Source organism: Zerene cesonia, chromosome Z (assembly GCF_012273895.1).
Source record: "Zerene cesonia ecotype Mississippi chromosome Z, Zerene_cesonia_1.1, whole genome shotgun sequence".
Taxonomy (NCBI): domain Eukaryota; kingdom Metazoa; phylum Arthropoda; class Insecta; order Lepidoptera; family Pieridae; genus Zerene; species Zerene cesonia.
The window spans coordinates 2,448,616-2,468,398 of record NC_052122.1 but is presented as its reverse complement, the minus strand read 5'-3'; the positions used below and the strand labels follow the sequence as shown (position 1 = coordinate 2,468,398).

Below are 19,783 nucleotides of genomic sequence, written 5' to 3'. Positions count from 1 at the left end.
GGGTAAATCTTGTTCTAATCTTTCAACTGCCTACATAAAATGTGCTAGTAAATTAATTTAACAAAAATTAATATTCCTTTTTAAGAAGAAATAATGGACATTGCATTGAACGATATTGTATACTGATAGATCCATTTATGAATGCTATGAAAGTGTTAACTTTAAAATATTTTTTAATATTCCTTCCCATTTAATAGTTAATCGCTATGTGCTCAGAAATACATAGCACACCATATTATTTATTCAGACACAGGTAAAGTAAAATTTACCATTTTAATTTAGATTCTCGTCCATTTTCCTGTATTTTGATGGAATCCATAAAGTTACCTAGTCACGACCGCAAGATTTATGCGAAAGGAGGTTGCTTAAGAGAAAATAAACAGGCATGCTTTCTTTTAATTTGGTTGAAGAAACTTTTATGGTATGCCGGATATGTACTTAAGCTGTGACGTTATTATTTCATTTTCCTTGTTTTGTTGATTTACGTGCGCGGCAATGTATCTCTTAAATTACATTTATAATTACGTCATAATTTTAAACACAAGATCTTAATTGTTTTGAGTATAGTTATCAACGATTTGTTATGGTTTTATTAAATTTATCATTTGCTTCGAACTTTTTTTGTACGCTCTATTAAATATAATATAACTTATTGAATTTTTGGAATTGTTAAATCGCCATTGTTCATGAATATAAACATAATTGGAACTCGAATTCGAAGAAAATAGATTTCTTGTAAAACACTAACAAGGACAGAAAGTATATTAGATATACACTAAGGCACATACGCTATGGAAATAATTAAATTTTCTTCTTTATGAAAGATCATATTATATTTAGTGGTAATTAAAAGATAAATGATAATGTAATTATTGATATTCATAATTCAAATGCATTCACAATACACATTCACAAGAGCTTTGAGATAATCATAGCTTCGCTTAGCTAGTTTATTTTATATTAGTATTTCATTCAATATATTGTATCGGTAAAACAAAAACTTGTCTTAATACAATATTGCAAAAAAGTGCTGGCTCATAATTAGGAAAGTTTTTAAACAGAAAAATAAAACGGGATCGTATTAACTGAAACGACGGAGTTAAGACCTCTGAAAAATGAGGCCGCATTATTTATTTGCAAACCTTTTTGGTTTTAATTCGGATTTATGTTATACATTAGAGAAAGAGGCTTAAAGGACTCATAACATAGTTCTTAGCTACCTGTTTTGCAAACACAATTTAAAACAATACTTTTTCAATGTTACTTAGCGTTTGTGGGTGGTTGTGGGTGGTTGCTGTACGAGTATGCGACCTGTATTTGTCTGTGCATTGGCTTCTGTGTAGTTATTGAGAAATGAATGATTTTTGTTGTTCTTCTACCTACTATATTTTATCTCATATAATATTAAAATAATCATTGAGTTTTACTACTTTCCTACCAATTTTTCCATCATCATTATCAGCCTTTTGATGTCCACTGCTGGGCCTCTTAAAGCACGCCACTCAGCCCGGTCGTGAGCCCCACTTTTTCCGACATTTCCCATTTTACCGATATTTAACAAACAGCAAAAAATTGCTATTCTATTTGTATTCATAAAATACGTTTAAATAATCTCAAAAGACTAATTTTAGAAGCGGATTATTTTCGAGTACTTTAAAATAAATTTAAAAATCTTTTATACCAACACCGCTCACAAACCGACGTTATTCCTTTTTAAATCATTAAAAAGTACTTGAAATTTTCACAAAACCCTACCGATATACATACGGCTGTTCTAACAATAAAAAAGGGTCAACCCTCATTATTTTTTGTTGCTTCGTCGTCGGATATTCTATAACACCCTTTAAATTCGTCACTCGTATGACAAATGATTGTGAGTGGGCACTTTTTTTGACTAGCTAGCGATTTAACAATTTACGCTTTACCATTATTGTAGTACAATGCTATTTTATTTTTCACCAATAGAGCCTGTATTCATGAATGTATTGTTCTGTTTCGTAGGGTTCGTTAGCAAAATGTGATAGCTTTTCTTTCATTTCATTATAACATGATTTTTAGTTCAACGTGCTTTATTTGAACCTGTTCCAATCAGACATTAATATAAAATTAAATTTAAACAAATTTAATAACGTACTATATGTACCCAAATGTCAAAGTATTGCGAAGTGTGCCCAAACGAAGCGAATCAGCAATATTTTAACAGAGACATCTGAAATCACGCACGCAGTGCTGTAGCGTTCACATAACACGTTTTGTGGGTTAGTCAACCGACCACTGTGGTCATTTGAGCACTCGATCTGTTAGGCTTTGGAAATGGGTTTGTGCATTGTAACGACTTCATGCACTTCTATACGGACAACGGATTTTAGAGTTTCTTAGAAATTTGGAGTTAGTTAATTATCAGACGCAGAAAATATAAATCAAGGTTTTATACGAATGTCAAGGGATGTGTTAAATGCAGTAGACATTATTTTCATTTGAAAAGTAGTGACGGGTGTAATATACCATACAATATAAAATAAGTAGTGATATTTTCTAAGTAGTAGTAGTAAATATTATTTCCCTGAAACCTAATGTTAAAGCATAGTCATTATCATTCGACTTTTATTAGTGGTGTTTTCATTTATTGTGGTACAGCATACTACAGTCGATATATGAATTTAGATGTATAGCAGTTAATCAACATTTCACTCAATATCCTACTAATATTATAAATGCGATAGTTTGTAAGGATGTATGTCTGTTTGTTGCTCTTTCACGCAATAACTACTGAACCGATTGCAATGAAATTTGGTAAGTAGGCAGCTGGACAACTGGAATAACATATTGGCAACTTTTTATCCCGATATTCCAACGGGATACGGACTTACGCGGATGAAACCGCGGGACGCAGCTAGTGTATTGATAAAATTAAGTTAAGCTTCTTATTATCCGTCTAGCGTCATTCGCTATAAAAATCTGCAAGTTTCTGCAAACATCATTAAAATGGATTCAGCATATCTACCAATAATATTAAAGCAAACGAAGGACTACTGGACGAGGGACTAATGTAAATTTCCTTTCACTCTCCAAAACTTTCCAGCTCAAACTGTATTCAGCCTCTTATGTGTGTTTCACTTGAAAAGACCTTTCACGAAGCAAATTTTAATGTCCTCTTCGGTCATGTAGAATAAGCAAGTCCACTGAATCGATTCTGCCCTGTAAAATAGCGAAAGATGCAACTCTTCGTATCCATTATTGGGCCCAAAACAATGTCGGCACGATCTGCTACACGTTTGTATGACGTCTGTTCTTTCACTTTGTAATAAAGTTTAGAGCGTCGGTTCACGTCACTAAATTTCGTTATGATATGAGTTCACAAGCGCAAGTATTTCAAAGGTGCAATTTTCAATTCTCTGATATTTTACGATACAGCAGGTATATTCAAGTATTGGATGAAATTCGTTCTTCGCGGTGTAACAGGACAAATCTTTTATTATTGGACGATAATCAAAGGTTGGGTGTGTATAATACACTAACTGAAATATTTTTCAATCAATTTACTTCGAACAGAACCCGAGGCAAAATCAGGCTAATCCCAATGGAAGGTAAAATACCAGTTACTCGGTATAAATAATGTTCAATAGGTTCCTAAAATCGCATATACAATTTAAAAGGTTTGGTTGACAGAAATATTTTACATATAAACCGAGGGGTTGCTTTGCGCTCGCAAAATTTTGAACAAAATTGTTTTTCGATGATACGTAATTGATACTGTTAGCAAGATATGTTTACGCATTTTTGTCGACATTTCCAAATTTAATGTGCTCCGGTTTTTCCCGAAATTTAATTAAAGAATCGATGACTGAGTTCTATTTTATGAGGGGTCTGCTTATTAAACGTCTAGCTTAAATATCATTTGTCATACATATGTTGTCTGAATGAATGAGCTTGAAATCCTTCTGAATTACAAGAGTCCCGCATTACAATACAACAATTTACGATAAGAGTTTTTTTTTATATTTCAAAAGAAACGAACACAATAGACTAGAAGATACCAGATATCATTGAAATTAAACTTAATGGGGATCTGAGTGAAATTAGAAACATCTGAAGCTAAATTACAATGCACTTAGTCGTGCGATTGATGGCTAGGGGCGCTGAGATCAAAGCAATAAAATGGACTTGCAAATGGCATAGCTATAAAATCATGTTTTGTGAGAGAAATGTGTTATGTTTTCACGCTTTACACTATATAGGCAATAGGGGGAGAATACGGTACTCGCTTTGAATAAAATTTTAAAATACGGACCGGATAAAGACTGTGGGATTTCGCTAAAGGTGCACTGGACTACGGAAACTTCTTAGCTGGGATCTTCAAAAGATATGAGCGGTGAATAAATTTATACGTTACAATGGAAAAAAGACTTACTTTACATACATTTCATATCTTAGCTGCTATATCAAAGTCCTAGAAAAATCTCACCACTACACTGATGACTAGATTTATAATAGCGTTGCATAAAATCCTATCCTATATATTATATTCTATAATCTTGACCCACATAATTCCATATATTAAATAGTATAATAATTAGTAAAAGATACACTAAGAAAATGTTAATAAAATATTTTGTATCAAATATTCGTATATATATTGAGAATATTAATGCTGCACTTCCCACAAAACTTCTCATGTGATTAATTACTGTAAAAGCCCAATCTTCGCAATATTAAACATTCTGTGTGTGTGTGTGTGTGTGTGTGTGAAGAATAGTATTAAATTGGATCATTAGATCATGCACAAAACCATGCACGTAATAATTTAATACAACGAGAATAAAAGCAGCAACTCCCATCCTACTAATTGATGCTTAAGTAATACTTAAGAGCTTGCAGTGAACTTTTCATTACAACGAGTCACTTACTTAGCGCACCGCCCCGTAGGAAATATTTTGTGTAATTTTGCCTCGAGTTTTACCACATAGTTTTCGAAATGTTGGAAAATCCGTTTTGATTTTTATATGTAGTACATTTCATGTAGATTAAATAACCTACATCCAGAGTGCTGTGAAGTATTTAGATAAAAATATGTGGTGTTTCAAAAATATAGTGTGACAGGTCTCAAGCATTAGGTTAGATTCTTATTAACTTAATAAAAATTAATTGGAATAAAAAAATGGTGATGTATGTATTATGTTACGCTCCCGCATTTTCACCAACTTGGAACACCACGAAAAAAAATTAGTTATCTATCTAAGTCCAACACCGAAAGAAATAAATAATTGTTACGTTGTGACGTGATTGAAAGATAAACTAACATAGTTCAGTTTTTATAATATTATAACTGTCAGTATACTAATGCATTTGTTTGGTTTATAAGGTAATAAATATGATATGTGGTAAAACTAATGTCAATATATTTACGGGTTTGTTTCTCTAATTTATAAAACTTTCGCCCATTTCATTCCAGAAATGCACCTTGGAGGCTGTTGATGTAGATGGGTTAAACTTTATAACTACTTATTACTCTCTACTTACTATTTCTATTTAGAAAAAAGTTTCGTATGGTTTTGAATCAGACAAGAAAACAATGTCTATTGGAGTTTTCCAGATAGTTGGATAACATTTTTTTCGTATTCCTACTGTAGAAACAATTATTCCAATATATGTAGACGACCTAGATCTGAACTAGATTTATGCCCCTACCACGTTTCACTTCGTTCGTGTAGTAGTGTAATCTGAAGTATTCGCGTAATCCCGAATATTGATTACGTAATTCTAAAAATCTGTTCCTTTTTGTCATAGTCTTCGCTCCTTATATATTTCACTAGTTTCGCCTCGGCTCCCCCCGGATGATTTAACTTTCTAATGGTGAAAGAATTTTTTTAAATCATAGAAGTAGTTAGTTCAATAGTTCCAAACTAACTCTTCATATTATGTAAAAGTAGGAACCTCCTTCCTACCTCTCTCCAATAAATATCTTACTAAACTATTGCTAAAACTATGTTGGTATAGTTCAAATAACTGCATCGCTTGCATTCACTCTATTGCGCAAGAACCATTTTTGAATTACAGCAACTAATGCCATTATCTAACATCTGATATAGACCCCGAAATTGTAGTAAATAGATAGACCGTGATTTAATCGAATGAACGACCGAAGAACGAATCGCGATATTGATAAGCGAGCCTCTCCTGGTTTTTTGAAATACCTACAGCAATGTCATCTCCATTAAAGTCAGCTTTCGATTCGGGTGCCATATATCTAGAATCGAGGTGCATTATCATAATGGGATGCTTGGATTCCATTGTCTGGCCCGCATGAATCGAATCGATGCAACGTGTACTGGTTCAATAGTTCGAATATGCTGACCAACAAAGCGTTTTAAAATGCTCCACTTGTCCTTATTTCGGCAATTGTTTTACGCTCGATTTTTACACTTATAATGGGTTGCGGATATTGAATATTTATTTTTAATGCTTTTTGGTTTGAAATGTGAACAGTTATTACATGTATTTAGCGCAAAAAGGATTGCAAATGCAATCCTTTTTTTTTTTTTTTTTAATGAAAAGTCAAAGGTGAAGGTCTTATAAAAACTCAAATTGAAATTAAGAAATACTTTAATTATCCAAAACGTTAAACTACCTAGTAGTATTATAAGTAGATTCTGAAAGAGTTTGGACCAAGATTTCTACAGGGCAGTATGGTTGGTAATATTATTTATTTCTGTTCTATGTTTAATGTGGGAATCGAAGACATTTCGGCACCATTTGGGTTAGCTCGCACCGAGGAAGTACCTCACCCCTTTAGAAGACTGGCGTGAAATAGTAGCATGCTACTGTGTTTGGTATGGTAAGTGGGGAGCCGAGGGCTCGTTTCCTTTCCTCACCCTCCCTAGTCCAATCTTTCTTTCCACTTCTATCCTATTCTATCCTTTTTTGTCCCTTACTCATTAAAAGCGGCCCTACCTCTTATGTTTTTCTTTTCTCTTAAATTGTTCAAGGGCGGTGGTAATCACCTACTATCAGACGAACCGCAACTTCAGTTGCGCGTTATCATATCAAATATCAAATATATGAGAATCCTATCAGAAATTAAATCTTGATTTGTTATTCATCACTTATATAATAAATGACTTTGCAATGCCAAATAAATTAAGTTAAACCGAAGTGTTCTTGCTTCGTTATACTCAATACTCAATAGACGTCAGTAACTCCAGTTTAAATGTTCGAATCAATATATTTTATCCAGTTATAGAGAAGTCACATCGGCTCTGACCCAATTAATAAACTTTGGTGTATGTAGACATGAAAATCTTTTGATAAACTTCGGTCTTATGCAATAAACCATTTATCGGTATGATTCAATTTGGGATATTTTAGATGAAATTTGAAGGTTTTATCTAACAGTTAAACAACGATAGTATTATATTTACCGTTACATTTAAATAAAAAAAATCGATGTGGGAGTCGAACTTAAACTTTCCGTACAAATAAGCTAACGAGTAAATGCTAAAAACTTTCTCCCCTAGTTAGTTAGTCTCGCTTAGAGATAATATTATAGCGCCAATAGACATACATATTTATTTATTACTGCATGTATGACATAGTCTGGTGTCAGGCGAACGATCAGATAGACAGACAGTCATGTCATAGTAATAGGATCCCATATTAATTACCCTTTTGGTACGGAACCATAAAAAATAGTTTTAAGATAATTCAAATATAAAATACAATATTATCAATTGAATATAAATTGTATTGCTTCTCCACAGATTTGCTTGTTCTTACACTGCACTTATCATAAACAAATACGTTTAAAGGATTTTTAGCGACGACTATTAAGCAAAGTTTAGAAAGAGATAGTAGAAAGTAAAATGGAAAATCATGTTTACCTCGAGGGCACTTACCTAATCTCTTAAATCTTTTAATGGATTTTAAAATCTAGTTTAGGTGTAAACACAATTGAGTGTTTAATGTGTTCGTTCCTAATAAATAATCCTATAAACTAACTAAACCTGCTTTAAAATGTTTCTTCAAATACTTTGCTAATGTCACCCTCAAAAGCAAGCCTAAAATTATAAATTCGAGTACTTAACTCCAATTAAGCATTTAGTGTAATTCTCGCAGTATCGAATGATAATAAAGACAATTTAAAGTAGAGAAAATGTCCTGAAAATTGTTAAGTCGATACGATTATTAGCCTTATAGCGATGGAAATGAAAGACTCCAGGATTTGCATTTAAAATTTACTCCGCTTTGCCCCATTTGTATCTTGTTGAAACACTTTTGCACTTTCAAATGCAATGCAGATATTTCAATGTTCTTGCGAAAAATTATCGAGATGGAAAATAGTATTATGCGAATGTCAGTATCGGTATCTTGAACAGATTCTTTGAAACGTAAAGGTTTCCGTGATGTTTGATAAATTATTATTGTAAAGTACCTGTAATTAAGTTAATGCGCGTTATGAATTATAAGAATATGTTTTTTTTTATTTTATTAAATTTGCAATACCTATTTTTTAATTACCCGTCGACTATTTAAAATTGATCGTGAAAATTTTGTTTAAAGCTTAGTGATACCTACATACATCGAAAAGGTATGCTGAGGAAATAAATAAAATATTGTTTTGTAGCAGCGAAAGTAGATTGACCGGAAAGAAGGAGCACCTTTATAAGCGCACGCGTATTTATTCAATTAGTGACGTTCGTCTTGTGGACCTAAATAAGATTTGAAATTTAAATGGCAATGTTTATAAGTAGTTATCGGACAAGACACCATTATACGAGAAAAACACCTGAAAGCTGTTATGTATGAAAACGAATCATTCAATCAGCGTTGTGTTAACAGTTTTTTTAGCGTTGTGTTGTGTAGCGTTGTGTTAGCAATCTTCCTCGGTTCTAATTTGATACTGTAACTAAAGTAAATAGCAAATATTTTCAAAACTTCTGTTTCACATTTTCACTTTCAGCTTCTGGTAAAAGGATTATTCTGTAAGTCGTAAACCTCAGAGTTCCCAAGGGGCAAGTAACAGAAAATACTCACTGACTTAACAAAGTTTCCCTTCATTAAGCTATATGGGGAATATTATTTTAAACTATAAAGAGTTATTGGACGGTAAATGTGAACTGTTCAAACGCTCATTTCGTTTCGTTAGTTTCTGGAAAAGATTTAAATCTATATAATAAACTATATAATAAAATTCTATTAATATAGTAATCACGTTATTTATAATAGATCAATATTTTTGTAGTCCAAAATATATTTAATATGTGAAAATAGGTACTTGCTTTAAATAGATAAAAAAGGTCATAAGATCGGAAAATTAATCTTGAATTTACACTTTTTAATGCTATTTCTAGAGGCGGACTTAATTTATAAACCTCTGTAATGACATGACTATAAAAAGATTGTAAAGCTTTTTACATTATTTGAAAAGCTCTAAAGTAAATTTGATAAATTTCATTTTAAAACGAACTAACTACTCAATAGCCACCAATTTTTATTTGATTTTTCACCGTTTACACATCCATTACATACGTATATATATGTATGTCTCGGTTCTTCATTTTTTTTTCGTATAAAATTACACAGTTCACACGCGTAAAGCTCAACAACAGCAAAGTTGTTCTTAACGTATTCGTCCTCACGTACCCCTGTTATCTGACCCCCACAGCCGCGCTACACCGTGTCGATTGTTTATTTCTGTGGATAAGCTTTACAAATACTTCGAGGGTACTCTTATAACCGATAAAAATTCAAATCGCCCCCGCCTATCGGCTTAGTTATGCAGTTAGCTATAAAGGTAGCATATGCTATTACGATAGGCACAGAAAATAAACACTGCAGTGTTGGAACGTAATTGAATTTTCAGCAATTTTAGTGTATCTGTAGAGATTTAGCGCTATGATTCGAATTTGTTAATATTATTTCATAACGTTAAATTGTATTGTATAAAAAGAGAATCCGTATTCATATTTAATATAAGCAAGACGAGGTCTTCGAATATCATTCGCTATTAAACATAAAAAAGCTTGTCTTTATCACAGAAACGTTTCGGCCAAATTCTAACCCCCAAATCTTAATATCGAAAATTGAATCTTCACGACTGCTTCGAACCGCGGCATTTGCTTGCTTAGAGGTTTCGACTCTTACCTATTTCCCTAAGATCATTAATGTCATCTGGATCGACCGTAATTTACTTTTTCCCACCATCCTAAAACCATTACGTGTAAAAATATTCGAACTCGCTAAATAATATTTATTTAAGTATAATATTCGTCGGCTCTCAAGGGTCGTTATGCAAAATGAAGCCTAAAACAACTCTTTGAGAACATAAAACGATATCAGTATAGCCTTTTGCAGTAAAAGGGTTTCTGTACTTGATGACTTTACGCCAATTTGGCTACTGTTATCTTATTTGCTTATTAACTATAAATTATTGTGTGTACTCTGAACAACCGTGGCTTGGGTTTCATATCAGATTGTATTATATTATACAACCAAATTTATTAAAGAATGCAAAAATGTTGATGTTTATAACAATTTTTATTATTTATCTTAGACCATCCAAGCATCTCTAGACCTTTTAACTAAAGATATAGTTTTCTTTCGTAAATATTTTATTTAAAAACTAAAATCACACAAGCAATCTATATAAAATATATATATAGACCACTACTAGTAGAGTATATTATATATTGTATTGCTTGTCGTCTTAAATATTGTTTCCTATCACTAAACAGATAATCTCTTTCAACAATCCATAATTAAATTCACTGTTCTATTAAAACATGTGCACACACGTTTTCATTTAAATTTTGTCGACAAACTGAATTTATTGAAACAAAAGACTGTCATTTAGTGGATAAACAAAGCAACAGTACATATACACATAATACAAATAGAAGTAGGGGAATAAACCAACGGTTTTAGTGGTAATGAATAATTTATTTTGTGACGAGGTGCTAATGTACCATTAGCGATGACGCGATGAAATCGATTATATTAAAATGGCATCCATTTTAAGAGTTTCCGCGTTTATGAAGCTGTGGAATATAGCACATTTATACGTTCTAGAATAATCACGTAATTAAAAATTTGAGAAGTACGTCGTTATTCATCATTTCTGTAAACATAACATAACCGAAAGTTAAGCAGATGGATGAGAATTTTTTTTTATTATTTTATCCCATTTTAATAAAAACCAAGTGACTAAAATATGATTATACTATAACCGCTCTTCATTAATTTATCTAATTCATGACATTACAACATTATTATCGTTAGTAGATCAGTAAACACAATATATAGCTGAAATTTATCTATGACATTTATGCTTTCTGAAGGCAAAGGAAGAAGTAAGTTTATATTGTATCCACGTAGCAATAAAGGAAAATCAATCATCGCCACACTCGGGGACACAGAGGTTCACTTTTAATTGTAATTCGAAACTGTTACAAAGAAGTTTACTCGGAATCGTATAGCGTTTGTTCAAGGAAAAGGGCACTAATTACAAGACATAGAGCCAGAACGGCAAAAAATATCAAGTAACTTAACTCGCCTTTGCGAAAATAAGATTAAAAGTAACCTTAGAGAGACGGGAATCCTTGCTTCGACATTAAATTACAAAGGGTGTCTATTTTATAATTAAAATAAATTACACTGGATTGTTAATATCGAGCCAGCGCCTGCTGGAATCCGTTGTAAAGACATTGTCTCTTGTGTCAAAGAAAAATGGTATTATATTTTTAAGGCGAGCAAAAATTATTTTAAGTGCCTATTGTTATTTAAAATAGCCATCTTTTATATCAAACAATTGGCCATCTACCGTACTTTGATCTAATTATTACCAAAACTCGATTCAATCCATGACTCTTCGTCACATGTAAAAGTGAACAAAACATATGAACCATGTAAACGGCACAGTAAACCGCTGTAAGTACCAAACAGAAAATTCCTAAAAGGCCACCCGAATTAGAGTGGTGTTGAAAAAAATGTCACCTCGATACAACGTGAGATATGACCAATAACCATGATGTACGCAACCCGGGTACGCCCGGTCAATATTGATACGGTTTATGTCCCATTTACCTTTTCATTTCGCGTGTTATGGCGCAAAGGAATTCCGGCCGTTTTAAATTCATGCTGCTTTGATACAGTGACTTGTTTGCATGCGAAGTTAACTTTTTTACTCGCAACTATGCAGCGACTCGCAGACCTATGGGCTAATGGTAGCTAACAGTCGTCGATAACAATTTGGATATTGCTGCATATTTGATTCTTTATCGTTAAATATGATTGCGACAGGCGAATGGATAATCCACGAATTGTTTAATACTAGTGTTGGATTCAACGTATTTATTGATAATGATATGACTAATCTGCAAACTGTTTTAGATAAAGAGTTAGTATTTTCTTGTGTTTGGTTTTACGCGAGTATTATACATTTAGAAATTAAAAACTTTTTAACTGGTCACGGGGAGACTGAGATGTCATAACATCTCAGTCTCCCCGTGACCACGCTCGCTGTAAAGTGTTCGAAACGTCGGGTTAATAATATAATGAATAAATCGCGTTTAAAATCCGTTAAAAAGTTTTAAATTTCTAAATAGATAAAGAGTTACTTTAATTTATTGTATATTTTATTACTGTTAGTGACATCATGGCACTTACACTATTTATATTGAAGTATATACTCATGGAGTCTCTTGGCTCATAGCACTTAATGTTTTGTTGCGTCCCTAACTCCCTTTAGTACCCGCAAGCCTATTGTTTTCTTAATTAGCATGCATGTTTAACATCTAGCTAATTGAAGAGATTTTGTTCATTTTACTACTAGTATTGCCAGGAATTTACTTATAAGAATGGTATAAACTATCAGTGGATATATCGAAATATGCAATACATTATAAACTTTATTATATTTGAAGGTTCGTAACATCAATACATTTCCCATAAATCACATTCAACTATTTCGAATTGTGAAAGTTTTCATATTATAACATATTATAGCATTGTACAAATAGGATATTTTCGTATTGCTTTGCAAACACTAACTTGTTTGCATTCAATATTTGTTCGTACCTACCTACAATAACTTTTTAAAAGCTGTACGGTTTCAATTTTATTGTATTTGTAAAAGAATATTTTAATATTATTGTTTCGTGTAAAAATATTTCATGTGAACAGAGTATACATGTCCCTATTTATAATGATTATCTGTCCTTTAATTTTTTATATACTCTGCCCCACATAGGGGCCACAGGACATTAAGTCAATTTTTTATATTTACGAATTTATACTGTATATAAATAGTTCAAGCTTTTTCTTTGCAATATTCATTCGCTCAGTGAAGTATTGTGTATTAGGTGCATAGAAGACGACAGGCGTCAGCAACGGCTCGACGACTAGATGTGGCGACACGCTATTTTCATATGTTTTGTTAAACGTCCACGCACGAGTTCTCCTCACGAGTCTCCAAGTGGCGGAGATGCGACCACGAAATAGCACGTGTGAGCACAACGACGAAATTTAAAGAAGAACGCTTCCTACACGCCATCTGCCGTGCGACGAGTCGCGATCGCAAGCGACAGCTTAGCTAGTGACGACTAACCGTGAAGATGAGACAAGATTAGGATAACAGTATACCATAGGTAAAGACCTATACCAGCTATATTTATCGACCCAATGCACATCGTAACGAAACAGTTATATACTCGTATATTGAAAGATTAATAATAAAAATTAAAATCGAACCACTACACGATAGCACCCTAAAGTTTTCCGTAAAATTAGAATAATTCCCTGTTATCGTTCACTTGATGTATTTTCCCATACAAAGAGTTCTTAGAAAGCTTATTCACTTAACCCTGTCCGAGGCATTGGCAGCTGCTCACGTTGAATGCATCATCATTCTTCCTCCACTTCCGTCTTTCGACAGGGAGCTATTCTAAAAGCATTCAACAACTTTAACAGGGTAGAAAATTAACTGCGAAGATTTTTGCACAATTGCTTTGTGTCTGCACCATTGTAAAATATCGTGTTTTGTGAGGAAGGTAAACTCGTAATTAAAATGAAACTTTTTAACATTTAACGTAGCTTTAAACGGCACTGCTCCATTGCGCTTTTGTCGCCAATTTGTATCGATAGTTAAAGGGACAATTGATTTCACGTAAGAATAAATTACACTACAATATGACTTTGTTTTAACAAATAAATTGGTTGTGTTGAAGGCACTCTGAGAAACACTAAGTGGCAAAATATACGCTATCAATTACTTTTATTAAAATGACAAGACGTCTGGTAAAATTGTGCGCGAAATACAATGTAGGGAGAAGGAATGTCATTCAAATACGAGACGTGTTGACATTCATTAGTTCAAGGAAATATAGAGTGAGAGCCTAGTACCGCTGGAACTTACATATTTTCTTAAGGATGAATGTGTATGCGTTATATGACTAATTCGTAGATATAAGATGCGAAATATAACCTCAAAATTTTATTACTTATATTTTAATGTCAGCCCCCTATCCAACTTAACCCCAAATTTTGTCCTTTAGAAATAAGTAATCGGTACTGGGCTTTTGACCCATTACTGAAGTAAAAGGAGAGTAAATAGAATAAATATCTAAAGGTGTTGAGTCATAAAATAAATTGGTATGCTTCGTCTATCAGAACTCGCGGCGGGACGCAATGGGCGCTTGCTTCCCGGACGATAAATCAACTCGACGCTTTTATGTATAAAAAAGGAAAAGACCAAGAAAGTCGTTTATTTGTTTCCAAACTACATTCGAGCGATTCCCAGGCTCCGATACTTTAATAAAAAATCTTTCCCTGAAATTGAAATTTCACATTTCGTCGCACTGAGGTGAAGCCATCGAGTTTGCGCTGAAAAAATTGATAACTGTTGAACTTTTCAAAGTGCATTTCCTTGTTGGGACACGTATAAATTTATTTTCAGACAGGTACAGAACTGGAATTTATAGCTTTTACTCTACAGGAAAAGAGGATATGTTGAAGATGTCGCGTTATCTTATCTGATATCTCAATAATTTCAATTTTATTTCTATATTTATTACCAGTATCTAATTATTATATTCTTCCTTGTAAATATCAACTTCAAATTTCATAAAGGAAAATTGATGGGCCCCTTGATCTGATTAACTTTTGTTCCATATGTTATGCAAGGTCATAAAAACACTCACATAAGTGCACTTCCATGTTCTTCGTATAATTTATCAAATAATTATAACAAGTGCGAACCCCTATGCTCCCTATTTTTCCCATGAAGGTAAACTGTGTTGCTCAAAGCATTGTGGGAAATGTTCAGATGTCAAGCGTGTTCGTAATGTGATTGATGTTTCTTTGAGATGGCTCATTGTTAGACATTTTCCCGAGTTTCGGGCGTGATTTAACAGGTGGCGTTTGTGTTATGGCCTTTGCTATAGAATATTCAATATCTATTCAGAGTCGCTTTTTGTTCTCGTCACAAACCCCTACATCCCCTTTTAAATATTTTTTGTTAAATAAAACTGTAATAGTTAAGCGTAAAGTATTATTTCTATTGCATGTATACACTTCAAAGTTAAGTAATAATTAATTTAGAAGGAATTTTTATACGTACGATATTATCTACGTCGTTCATTCATGTAAACGCCTCTTTCATTAAACTCGCGAGGGCTTAAGCGTTTCATATAAATGTTTTCTTATTTTAAAAAACATTCGTAATTTTTGACTCTTTTATTATAACAGTAATATGCGGACAAAATGTAAGCCATTTTGTTTTTCCCTCTGGTATCATAGCGTATAAAGCGTACGCAATGCAGTAAGAGTGTAACTCCATTGGCTTTTACATATTTTTTTCGATAAATACGGACGCATATAAACATGTCTTATGTAATATTTGTAATGCTACACGCTGTTATTATAAATGAATACCTATATAAAACGATTCTATTTCTGATTCGTCCTTTAAACAACGATTACAAAACAAGTCATCGGAGTGTAAACACATTAGAGTACATAGCGAATCTTTGGTCTATTCCCCCAATGTGATGTTACGGTCTTTAAATTACTTCCTACAAATAATTAAAGGGTCGAACAATGTGGTAGCCGTAGAATAAGTGGTAAGCGTCTCGTGTTCCAATTGCATTGTATTTGTAGTCTTCGAAACTAAAATTTCTTGCACATAAGTAATTTTAGGACGGCTGTAATTATTGAAGTCACCAATAAACATTTGACAGTGATAACTGATTGAATTCAATCGCCGATAATCTGAAGTTCTTGAAAATTGCATATTTATCTATATATATAAAATTCTCGTGTCACAGTTTTCGTTGCCATACTCCTCCGAAACGGCTTGACCGATTCCTCTGAAATTTGGTAAGCATATTGGGTAGGTCTGAGAATCGGCCAACATCTATTTTTTATCCCGATATTCCTACGGGATACGGACTTACGCGGGTGAAACCGCGGGGCGCAGCTAGTTATATATAAAATTCTCGTGTCACAATGTTAGTTACCATACATACTCCTCCGAAGCGGCTGGGTCGATTCTAATGAAATTTCGTGTGCATATCAGGCAGGTCTGAGAATCGATCGACCGCAGAACAGTGTTTGCCGAGTCAGCTAGTAAAGTATTAATTCTTTACCGAACCCGTGATTGGTTTCAAATTTTTAATTTATACAGCTGCCGTCAACCAAAATGTGGGTTAAGAAGCTCAAGATGTGATCAAGAACAGCTTATTGATGGGTATCCACTAATTGGATACCATAATATAATAAACTTATGATCAAGGTAGCGTAGCATATTCTCGCGATAAGGACGGCACGTAATATATTGATCAGCGGGATTGAACTATCTTGATATCTAATTAAATTAGGTATAAACTTAATAATACGTGGTTTTAATTGATATATAATAGGTTAATGGAAATATTTGTCCTTCAATGTAGCGCAGTTTCATACTTAAGTTAGTAATTGAACCTTAACTGTAGATTAAAATTTAAGAAGTAAATTGTATGCCAATATTGTCAAGGTTTATAGCGTGAAAAATCTTATGATGTTTTTTTACAATTCATAGCTTCGAATTATTAATGATACATCTCACCTTCGCGCATGCGCTTCGAGTCCGCGTATAGAGAACAAAGAAATCGTTATAAATCCATTTTATAATATTTATTTAATTACTAGCTAACCTACCGCGGTTTCGTTCGCGTGATCAACAAAATTAACAATTGTAATATTGTATAGGGCTCTATATTAAAAAAGTAACATGTAACAAGCCACATTTTAATATAGCGCCATCTATCGGAATTTATAAATTATACATTGATTCAAATACGCAAATTAATATCATACAAATCATAATAGTTCTTCCCGTGAGAATGAAATATGTCTCAGTGTTGAAAGTACCTTTGCCACTCTCTAGCCTCCTATCTCCAGTTGCAAAAATCATATAAAAACCGCTCCGTTGCAACGTGAAAGAAAGACAAACATACAACAAAGAAACCTAAAATTTATAATAGTAGTAAGGATAAGGACGCATTAGGTTTTACTTATTTATTTTTTCCTGGTGGTACCCGTCTTAATAAATTTATTTAATCCAATTAAATGCAAGATAATATTAAATTAACGAAAAGTAAATAATTCGAACCAACAAGTAAGCTTAATTTTAATTGTATTATTTTATTATTTTAATAGTTAATTTTTTATATTTTATTTGCGCATACATTGTCTTAAAATAGTCTTCGTAGTGTCTACAGCTACGCGCCGTTGCTACGGGTCTACGCTACATTTCTTTTTAATTTTTCTATCAGTTTGTGTGTGTTTGCCTGTACATAAGTAACTTTTTGTATTTCATACTTCATTTTTTAGTCATACAAAGTCGAAAAATTAGAAAAATATGATCAAGTACTTATATTATGATACTGCTGATTGTATCATTTTGTTTTTTAATAATTTTTTGACGCAAAGGTATAAACTTAAGTTAAAAAATAATGAAATCATATTTTAATAAAACAGTATTTTTTTCATTTGACAAGAAGCAATAAGTACAATTTTTGTGATTTTTAGTGAGTACCTAGTTTCATTATAATAATTTCATTATACGGCGTATTCACATACTATTAAAACATTTACGCTGACTTACGTTAAAAGGCTTTGAATCAGAAGCCTACACTATGCACGTAAGAACTAATGTTTTGAACACTAACGCATCCACCATTTATTGTGCGAATACCTACCAAATCTGACTTAAAAGACCCCTGCATTTGAGATCTCCATAAATGTCGACCTGCGCTGGGAGAGATATTGCATACATTTGATACACTTACCTTGTCTGATGGTGACCCTTTATTATATATTTGTATTGTACGGATTACATCATAAAAAAAATAATCGCTGCCGTCCTCTGAATTTATTCAATGTTTCTTGAATATTAAAAATTTTACGGCGTTAGAAAATATTTACAACTAGAACAATATTTTTTTACTGCAACATTTACAATATTTTGTCAGATGCTCGATTTTAGTGTGAATTCAAAAAAAAAAACGAAACAAAACTAAACCGCCGCGTCCGCATACGAATAAATTTTGATTTGATTGCGCATTGAAAAGTTGCATTCACTGAATTCCAATTTTGTAAGCGATTGTTATTTCACCGTGTATAAAAATATTAAGAATTTTTTTTATCAATTTCGAGTTTGTATGATATTGCGCTATTTTTTGCAAATAGCGTGGAACAACAATTTTTATCAATTGAATAAACAATTCGCAATGGTTTATTTTTTCAAAAAAAAAAACGGTATTAAATGGTTTTACATTTTACTAAACTTAATAAGATTATATAAAAATAATATAATCTATTTAAAATATTGCAATTTTTAACTGTTACTTGTGCTTTTTGCAACTTTAACAAAGTAATAATAAATATCACACAGTTTAAATTAACTTTGCGGTCGCGTTCAGCAAAATAAAAATTCATTTCGTACAGAAAAAAATACGGGGCAATAAAATGGGCACCTTGCAGCAAGAAAAAAAAAAACAACGTAAACAGGTACGTTCGGTCACATGGCAGCACGAATCGGCATCGTCCCGTAGCTCACTGAAATGTCCCACTAAACTAAACTTACCTTTAAGCCAAGCCTCTCTGCACTACAGCACGACACATACCGAATATTCACAAAGTCATTTTCACAAATCACAGCACTCAGTCCAAAAAAATTACGAGCACAGGTGACATTGCTCGTCACTGGCTATAGCGCGGGAGCTTTCAGAGTATTGAGTTCCACCTCTTCGGAAGGTGTCTGGCGAGGATATGAGGGCCAAACGGACCCGCTTGGCCTTTTATAAGGCGATGGGGTGGAAACGCGCAGGCGTCCAACACCCTGTTGCTTCATAGGGATGTTACTTAATTCACAGTCGATATCGATGTTAATAATTGATATTTTTTAATGCGTTGAAAAATTAAGTTCAAACAAATTGAGAAGCAATTAACCCGAAATTATAATGGAAATTCGTATGTCACCATGATATAATTATTTTAAAATATTTAACTTTTACCAAAACGATTGCTAAAATTTTATAAAACGATTGGTGAGTGTTTAAATGAAGAGTATAAGACCCCTATATTTCTTAAAAAACCCCAGTTAGAAATTACTCGTAATTTATATTATTTTTGGTTTTTTCTTTTTTTTAATCATTAACATCATAAACTTGCATAAAATTATGTATTTGATAAACTATATTTTTATCACCATATATATTTTTATATCGTACTACAGAACTGTTAATGTTTT

The 19,783-nt window shown here is 32.7% G+C and overlaps 1 protein-coding gene across 2 annotated transcripts in view; it reads right to left on the bottom strand.

Annotated features, from left to right (window-relative positions):
* LOC119835864 (discoidin domain-containing receptor 2-like) overlaps positions 1 to 19,284 on the bottom strand; it is a 125,228-nt gene extending 105,944 nt beyond the window's left edge. For both annotated transcript variants that reach the window (XM_038360917.1, XM_038360918.1), the window contains exon 1: positions 19,118 to 19,284. The gene's annotated coding sequence lies outside the window, so the exon portion shown is untranslated. The remainder of the gene's footprint in view (positions 1 to 19,117) is intronic.
* Between the last annotated feature and the right edge of the window lie 499 nt (positions 19,285 to 19,783).